The sequence below is a fragment of the Sprattus sprattus genome (genome assembly GCF_963457725.1).
Source record: "Sprattus sprattus genome assembly, chromosome: 3".
NCBI classification, from domain to species: Eukaryota; Metazoa; Chordata; class Actinopteri; order Clupeiformes; family Clupeidae; genus Sprattus; species Sprattus sprattus.
The window spans coordinates 7,564,239-7,573,366 of NC_137922.1; positions in this window are offsets into that span (position 1 = coordinate 7,564,239).

Genomic DNA, 9,128 nt, shown 5'->3' on the forward strand with positions numbered 1-9,128 from the left:
TCAGCAGACCATATTTTTGATTTATTTAGCTAGCCTTCACTCTTCCTTACCCTGGTCAGACATACAAGAAGCACTGTAGTTAAATGGCATCTAATCAGCTTTAATGCAGTCTTATTAGTGAGGCTGTTGAATTCCTAATCCACTAGCATTCCCCTTACTGACTTGCTGCCAGTTGTAGGAATTCACTGGTCATTACATAATTGCTCACAGATTTTCTTTACTGATTCATTTAGAATCCCAGAACATCATTTTTTCTCCCTCTGTCATCACTTTATTTAAAATAAAATTCTAAATTCAAATCGGTTCTAAATTCAAGTAGATAATAATTGAGAAGATGTATTTTTTAAACACACCTCTGCAATTATGAACTTTCAAATAGTGTTAATAACCAGCAATATAGCCATATTTCACCATACATTGAGCCAGTGTGGTTGACATGGCCATTATTGATACTCTATCGACATATTTGACTTGATGGATCTGGTTCAGTGATTTACGGATTCATGTTGCGAACACAACCTCTCTACCATAGGCTGACATCCATCGGTGTTGAAACACACATGACAAGAAACATCTCTATTCCCCTCCAGGCACATCGTGCATCGTGACGTGACAGGGCTGCTAAATGGTACAGTCGCTACACACACACTTCAATTATGACAGAGAAATCGATTTTGGTTTGAGTTTTGATCTGTTGGCATTCATCTTAGCTTATGGCCAGCTATTTGCTGTTTCACTGGGTTCCCTCAGTGTGCTTCTGTTGTTAGCCTTATCCTCGGAAGTCCATGTGGTAAAACAAGCTTGTCGAACTAATGTGATTCATGAGACCTTGGAAGATATAATAGAATTTTTAACATGTGGTCGGTTGGACTTATCTAGGTCTGTGCACTGGTAAGAACACAACCTTGTCCTTGATGACATGGAGATACATAGAACTAACACCAACTTCAGGGCATTACAATTCTCTCAGACCTCCTGAATAATCAAGATCTTTGTTGGCACTCAGACTCTTAATGGTATTCAGCTAAAGAAATGTCCCCTTAATACTGAGTAGGCAGATATGCACAGATCGCCTTGGTTCTCTTCTCCTACCTGCCTACAGAATACAGAGAAGCACGTGTCCGCTTGGCCCTGAAAACTGCAATGCCGCTCAGTATTTGGAGCAATTTAGTCCAAATTACCAGCGCTTGTGTGTGTGTGTGCACAACTGGCCTGCTTTTAACAATTTGGTTGGCAATAAAGCCAACTCCTGCAGGTTTCCTATAACTTTGAAAAATGAAACTAATATATGTGTCTTCTGCTGAATCAGTACATACAAACAGATATGCTAGAGTTAAGATGGATATGGCCTCTTCAATTAGACCTCTGTGAATTTTTTTCTTTCTTTTTTTTGTAAAGAGTAAGTGTTTTTTTAATAGACCGGTGGGAGAGTCAAATGACTAAAAGGCTATATAAAAGGCACTTGTGGGTTTGCTCTTTATTTATTTATTAATTTGAAGCCCAGCAGCTGACACGTCGGACTTGCCCTAATTGCCATGAATTGACACCGGGTACAACAGATAATGGGTTTCTGAGTCTCTCCTTGTAGCTGTTCACTCATATCCCCCCAGATGCAACTTAACTGCCTTTAAAACTCCTGGTGGTTGCAAAAGAGCTGTGTGCCGAGACAAGATTATCAGTCTTTGTTGAGGGAGAGTGTCTATTTGACTGATCTATATTCACCATGGACCAGTAGAAACGACTGATCTATATTCACCATGGACCAGTAGAAACGAGGTGTCTCACCGCAGACCAAAGGGGCCCCCCGGAACACATGTGTGAGAGCAGCCACTCTGCCCTGGAATAGTTTCATAAGGGTAAGTAGTACTCGTAGTAACAGTAGTAATAGTTTCATAAGGGTAAGTAGTACTCATAGTAACAGTAGTAATAGTTTCATAAGGGTAAGTAGTACTCGTAGTAACAGTAGTAATAGTTTCATAAGGGTAAGCAGTACTCGTAGTAACAGTAGTAATAGTTTCATAAGGGTAAGCAGTACTCGTAGTAACAGTAGTAATAGTTTCATAAGGGTAAGTAGTACTCGTAGTAACAGTAGTAATAGTTTCATAAGGGTAAGTAGTACTCGTAGTAACAGTAGTAATAGTTTCATAAGGGTAAGTAGTACTCGTAGTAACAGTAGTAATAGTTTCATAAGGGTAAGTAGTACTCGTAGTAACAGTAGTAATAGTTTCATAAGGGTAAGTAGTACTCGTAGTAACAGTAGTAATAGTTTCATAAGGGTAAGCAGTACTCGTAGTAACAGTAGTAATAGTTTCATAAGGGTAAGTAGTACTCGTAGTAACAGTAGTAATAGTTTCATAAGGGTAAGTAGTACTCGTAGTAACAGTAGTAATAGTCTCCTAATGGATGAACACTGGCTGGATATTCATATGGCTAGACAACTCCTTATTTTATTATGTTGAATCAACGCAGACAAAACGGCAAAGGCTGACAATATAAGCACAAAACTGTATGGAAAATAAAAGAGCAGCCAAATTACGATATGCCGGTAAGACCGCATCAATACATGCAGGACCATCCACGTAGGCTGGTGGTGTGCTTCAAGAACTGAAATGTGCTAGTCTCTTTGTAAAAGGCTGCCCTTGTAGCAGAAGAATAGGCGCACGTCAACAATACAGAATGCAGCATAGGACCTGTGAGACAACATCAATATGCTTTGCTATCCACCAAGATACAGTACATTGATTCAGACCTAACATAACCAACTGGTTTAGAGTTAAACTGGACTGGAAATAAGAAAGAAAAAAATTGCACTGTGCTGTGTAATCCCATACAATCGTAAGTATTTTAGTATAATAATTTGACCTTTTAATTTGTATTTGTCTTTTAATTGTGACATTTAAACTAATGTACCTTCTTCACTTTCATGACAGCATCATGATTTCAAGAGGATGTTACCCCTTAAGATTAATTGAAATGTTGCGCTTCAAGCGAAGCAAAGGTCTGCAGTGCCAGTTAGCATCGGTTGCTACTGCATCTGTCTGCAGTGCCAGTTAGCGTCGGTTGCTACTGCATCTGTCTGCAAACAAGTGGGCCTGTGTGCAAACATGGTGCTTTTAGGCTAAGCCTCAAACCGCATCAGATATGAGGGAGATAATGAGCATGTAATCAATAAAACCTCAAACCTTCTTGATAATATTCCTCCTGGGGTTAGAATGGATATAGTCAGGACCTTTTTGGATGAGTGCAGGCAAGGATGCTTCAGAGGATTACTGCAGTTGGCCATGTGGCCATGTGTATGTCTGTCTGGGCGTGTAGAGCTAGTAGGTTCAAACATCAGAGGGGATTTCTGGGGTGTCCACTTGTGATCACCAATGTAAGGGGTCAAAGTTATCAGTACAAAAATACTAAATAAATAAAAAAGATAGGCAAGATATAGAGGCAAACAGCGATTAGGTTGCCAAGCAGACCAAAGTTGCCATTGGAAACTTGATAACATTATGGGCATGAAGGGCATGTCTGGGAGCACTCACAGCAGGTTTCATGTCAACTGACTAAAGGTTGACCCCAAGTAAAATAGAAAGACTGATATATGCCCACACACCCTCAGCAAGTCTGAATATGCTTGTATACCTGGGCCTCGTTTCCCGATAACGATGTATCTTAACGGCCTACGTGGATTTTCGCGACATCGTACACTAAGTAGCACTTTGTATTTACGTGCGTTTCCCAACCATCAACTTAAAGTCAGGTGCACGAGCGAAACGTGCACGAGTTCTTAAGTAGCTCTTAGGAGCTGTTTACGTCAGGTTAACCTGTTTACGTTAATTGCTGTGAAATTAGCTAGCCTATGCGTGCATCGAACGTGCAATGTGCACTAAATTCGGGGCGGGGATAGTAACGCCATCTCCAGCAGAGAAGCCTATTTAAACTGTGTTCCCATTGTAAGGACATTTATTACGATCTGTCAGAGAGTGGGCTGTCAAAGCTAGCATCATCAAAGTCATACAGTACAGTAGGCTACATACATTCAATAAAATTAACCTACATTTGAGTCCAACTGCATGACCATTCTTGCCCTACACTTACCCTTACAATAAAGAAGTGATCCTATTTCAACCATAACTTCATTTTAAATAATGTCTTTCTTTATGACATTTAGTTTATAGTTTAGACAGCAACGTTGACATCTACAGTATATTCAACTGCATCCACTACATAATCTCAAACTTTATTTGTTGGTAACTCTCCAAAAAGGCTACCATTAACACATTTCTTAATGAAAAGGAAACATGCATCACAATAATACTTCAGTGTAACCTGTACCTATGTGGAGTGCAAATAGCCTATGTCTTGCCATTACACTACCCAACAGCCCTACGTCTGCTAACACTACAGAATGCATAATTCCTACGGGCAATGCACTAGTTTTGTATAGCCTAATCTTTATTTTCAAATACTCAATATTCTTTATTTCTATTTTGATGGGAATAGGCAGGTGAAACAATGACATTCTCATGATGTGCTATACACAGAAACATCGTTTGGATTTCTTCTACATAATATACAACCATCTAGCTAGAAGCTACCATATAAGCCAATGGAGTGGTGGCATAAGCGCTAAATGTGCCATCAAACTACTGTTTGAAAGCTTCAGTCAAGACCTAAATACTCTGCATTGGTCGCGTAGCACATTTCCGATCAAACCGAGTCATTATAAACATATAAAAAGTTGTGTAGATAGCTTTATTCATGTAAAATATTCCTCGCTTCAAGTAGCCATGTTTTCTTTTCCCGTTTCTTCCGAACGACGGTCGAACGACGCCCCTAGTGGATTACATCGCTAAGTGTGAAGTTACTACTGGTCCTGACCACACGTAGAATTCCTCTCAATGAAAGATACACTTAAGCTAAGTGTGGCGTTGGGAAACCCGTCTGCAACGTAGGAATCCTCTTACGAGCGATTTCAAGTGCTTTTTAGGCTAAGTGCGCGTTCGGGAAACGAGGCCCTGACCAGTACACGTTGGAAGCAAATGCTTAAAATGAAAAAACAAAAATACATGAAAACCTTTGGTGGGTGTTGTGTCATTTACACAGATGTTAAAAAAGGGCCGTGCACAGATATTTTGGGTTGCATATGCTCAAGTAAAATATCTATCTATCTATCTATCTATCTATTTATCTATCTATCTATCATCTTTAAGTATGAGCCAGAGCCTAACACGCCTTCAATAACAACCCATAGTCTATCAATGAAAAATATGGATCCAGCTGAATATTTTCCTGACATGGCCCAGCTCTCAGTTTTACACAAGAAAGTTGTGACAGATGTGCTGATGTTGATATGGAAATTTCATTGCATAGACAAATAACCATGCTATCCATATGCTTGAAATCAGTTTATACAGGCGCGCCGCTAGACATTTTGGGCCCTATATATATGAAAGAATATAATATTGCCCCAAAACCCCCTAACCTTGACCCCTCACATAGGCTGTGATTGCTGTAAGTGCACCCATGATACCTATTTGACGATCCAAAGCTTGATAATTTACCTTTTGTAAATTCTAGTGAAACTTTGCCTACTGGCCTTGACAAATGATGTAGCATCTCTCACCAGTGTTATTTTTAACCATTCGTCAATTTTGTGGAATTAATTCAAATCCAATAGAATTAGTAATGTTGGTAAACTTTGCCCCCGTAAAGTTTGTCAAATCTGAACATCTCTGCAAACTGTTGTCACAGAAGACAAAGACCTACACTATAACCTGCTACTACTTTTCACCACTGGGTGTCAGTATTCAGTTTCTTAGAAACCTACCTCAACTGTAGCTAGAGGTAAATATAAGAAAATTAGTACAGTATATGCCCTGCCGGCGTAAACTACCTTGGTAAACGAAATCCTAACTCATCCACTATCGATATAAGATTGTATGATGCACTTTAGGAAATGCACTGAAGTCACTCTTTTGCTGTTTAAACATGCATTTAATAAAGAATCCAACAAATACAAATACAAATTCTACATTAATTAATTTATTGAATGAAATGATGGAAACGAAAGTCGGCAGCAGAATTGCAAAACTCAATAAGGATAGTAAGTACAGGATGTATAGCTGCTATACAGGGAATAGACCAAGTACTATTGGTGCACCTTTTTCTTGTTTGCATTACCACACAAACAGTATTTTAGCTATTCAGACTGATAGGACCAAGTAAGGGATAATGGTTGACCCAGACGTTGAACCCAAATTAAGTTGTCGGGCATAGTTAGAGTAGATTTCTACTTGAAGTTTGGTGCCATAGTTAAAAGCTTAAAAAACTGAAATGTAAAATTAGGAATAGATAGAGAAAAATATCCTGAAAACTGGACACTCATCAAGTCAGAGGAAGTAAGGGCATGTTCTTGAGCACCACTGGGTGGCTGTCTGTGCCCTCTTTAGACCTGATGACATTCTGTTTTCTTAGGACACATTTCTGGGACACATGCCTCCATTAGCAATGCTACCAACAAAGTCATTAGCAATGCTACCAACAAAGTCAGCTAACTAACACTAATGCCAGGTAAGATATTCCTGGCTAAGGATATTGATGCAAAAAGTGAACTGACGCAATTTTTATCTTTACCCTAAATATTTTGCTCATTTGTAATGCAGTCGTTTAATTTATCACTCTGCTTTGCTGTCTTGCCATGTAAAGGTGTGGCTAACGCTCTGCCATGTTAAAGGAAACAGGCATGTCATTAAAAATCAGTTGATGCTGCGGCGCTGCTAAGGAAGACCACCGTCCTTTAATTTGCCAGAAGGTCCATACACACTCTTACATTTTTAAGCATTCAAATCACCAGACCATCAACTTCAACTTGGCTACTGTAGCTGTTCCTGGCTACCATTTCAGTGACCGCTATGAATTGTGTGGATGTGCCCAGAATTACCAGAACAAGAACCACTGTCCCTGCATGCTTCCTTACTTAATTGGTTTTGTAGGATATACAGTATCTAGGGTTAGGAAGGGAAGGGAATAGAAGGGAGGATTGGCTGACCAGTTCCACTTGACCCTGGGAGGGACCCAGATTCCAACAGTGACTTACCTAAAATTGGGACGAAAGCCTGGGCAAGATCCTTGACCGTTTCCTGAAGGACACAGCAGCTCTTCAACAAACCATATTTACCAACTATGATCGACCAATCAGGGCTTTCAGGAAAATTCCTGGACGTACTAAAAGGGTATCCTGCCAAGGCTGCTTTGGCACCTCTCTTGTCTATGAAGTGCCAATGTGCCAATGACGACAGCCGAGGCACTAGAGAAGACCGTCGGCCAGTTTCTCCACAGGTGGTTGGGGCTCCTTCGGATCCTTAAGCAGCATTTCCCCATTCTATGGGCATTCCACCGAGTTGCATCAAGTCCCTATTACATTGTCCCAAGCCCAGCCAACCTGCATAGCTGGGGTATGACAAACACTGCAGCATGCAACCTGTGTCAGAAGAGGGGCACCTCGGAGCACATCCTCAGTTGCTGCCTGAGGGCGTTGGAGGGAAGGGGCAATATCGCTGGTGCTATGACCAAGTCCTAACCCCAAACAATCCATGGCCTTGATCAGAGCTGAGCGGAAGGCACAGCATCATCCTAGGTCCTCAGCAGAGTTCCTTGTCACTGCATGGGACTGGCAACTCCATGTTGACCTGGGACGGTAGCTCAAGTTCCCAGAAAATATTGCAACCACTCCGTCCGCCCAGACAAGGTGTCAACTTTGGAGTCAACAAGGCAAGTGGTCCTGCTGGAACTTACTGTCCCGCAAAACACACAGATGTTGTTACAGAGCTTGAGCGATGGCTGGAGAGGCCGCTGTGGGCCAGTCGAAGTTGGGTGCCGGGGCTTTGTGGCCATTCATTACAGCAAACTCTCAAATTCCTTGGAGTAAAAGGGCTGCAGTGTAGAAGGGGCAGCAAGAACATTCTGGAAACTGCTATAGATCCAGAGGGGCGGGGGTCCGGGGATTAGTGCGAAACAAGTGGATCACCTGGGTGAGGGTGTCTGATTATTAAAGACCCGGAAAGATCCTATGGCACCGGATTCATCAATGAGGACCTGTCCAAGCACCACCAGAAGGTGAATTCTAAAACGAAGTCTACACATTACTAGTTACTCTGTAAAAATGTAATAAGAAATGTAACTATTTTAACTACTTAATTAAACTAATGTAACTTACTTACAATCTTATAACATTAGATTACTTTCAATTACTTTTTAAATGACAGAGAGATGCAAATTCAAACAAGGGAACCAATCAAAAACAACACTCAAATTTAAACGCATACTGCCGAATGAATGGAGCCTGTCTAGATGCTGAAAATTATGATTTAAGTTAAATTCTTCATTTAAGGTTTAAAACTTTTTTTTACCAAAAAGAATATATTCAGATGTAACTCCTTTGTAATCACCAACATTTTGAATAGCAACTTGTAAAATGTAATATGTAATTTATTTAATGACTGAACTGCAGGAACTCAGATGTCTTTAGGAAGTTTCTTTTATTTCAGGATAGCTTATAATACAGCCTATCTCTGCACACATTTGGCTCTGCCTGCCAACTGATCACCCATTTATGGATTTGAAATCTGTCTATAATTTATATAATAGAAGCTGGTGATTGAGACCAATCCTGTACTGAGAGTTTGTTAATGAACTTGGGATTTTTCCTCTCTCAGTCAATCCTCTTCACTGCTCTGAAGACTCTACTTTTGGGTATGGTCCCCTACGGACTATCTACAGACGCTCAGATTATAAACAAACTCTCTGTTGAAACTCTGTTGACCACAATGTATGGATAAGGTTCAGGTTATAGGTTGGGTTTGGTTAAGGTGATGTTCAGTGAACAATTAGAAAGACTGAACTTAAATTTCCACAAACTATCTGTAAAGTCTCTTTTGCCACAAGTGACTCCTACAGTTTCAAACTAAACAGCACAACAACACAGCCAACTACAGTCACCTAAAAGAAATTAATTCTTCAAGTGAACCTTTGTTCACTGCAGCTGTCTGACCTTTGGAGTAGTTAAGCAAAATTGCAAGCATTTGAGTTTTATCATAGTTTTATGACAATGCAAGCCTCTTTGAGAGTGTGAGAAGGAA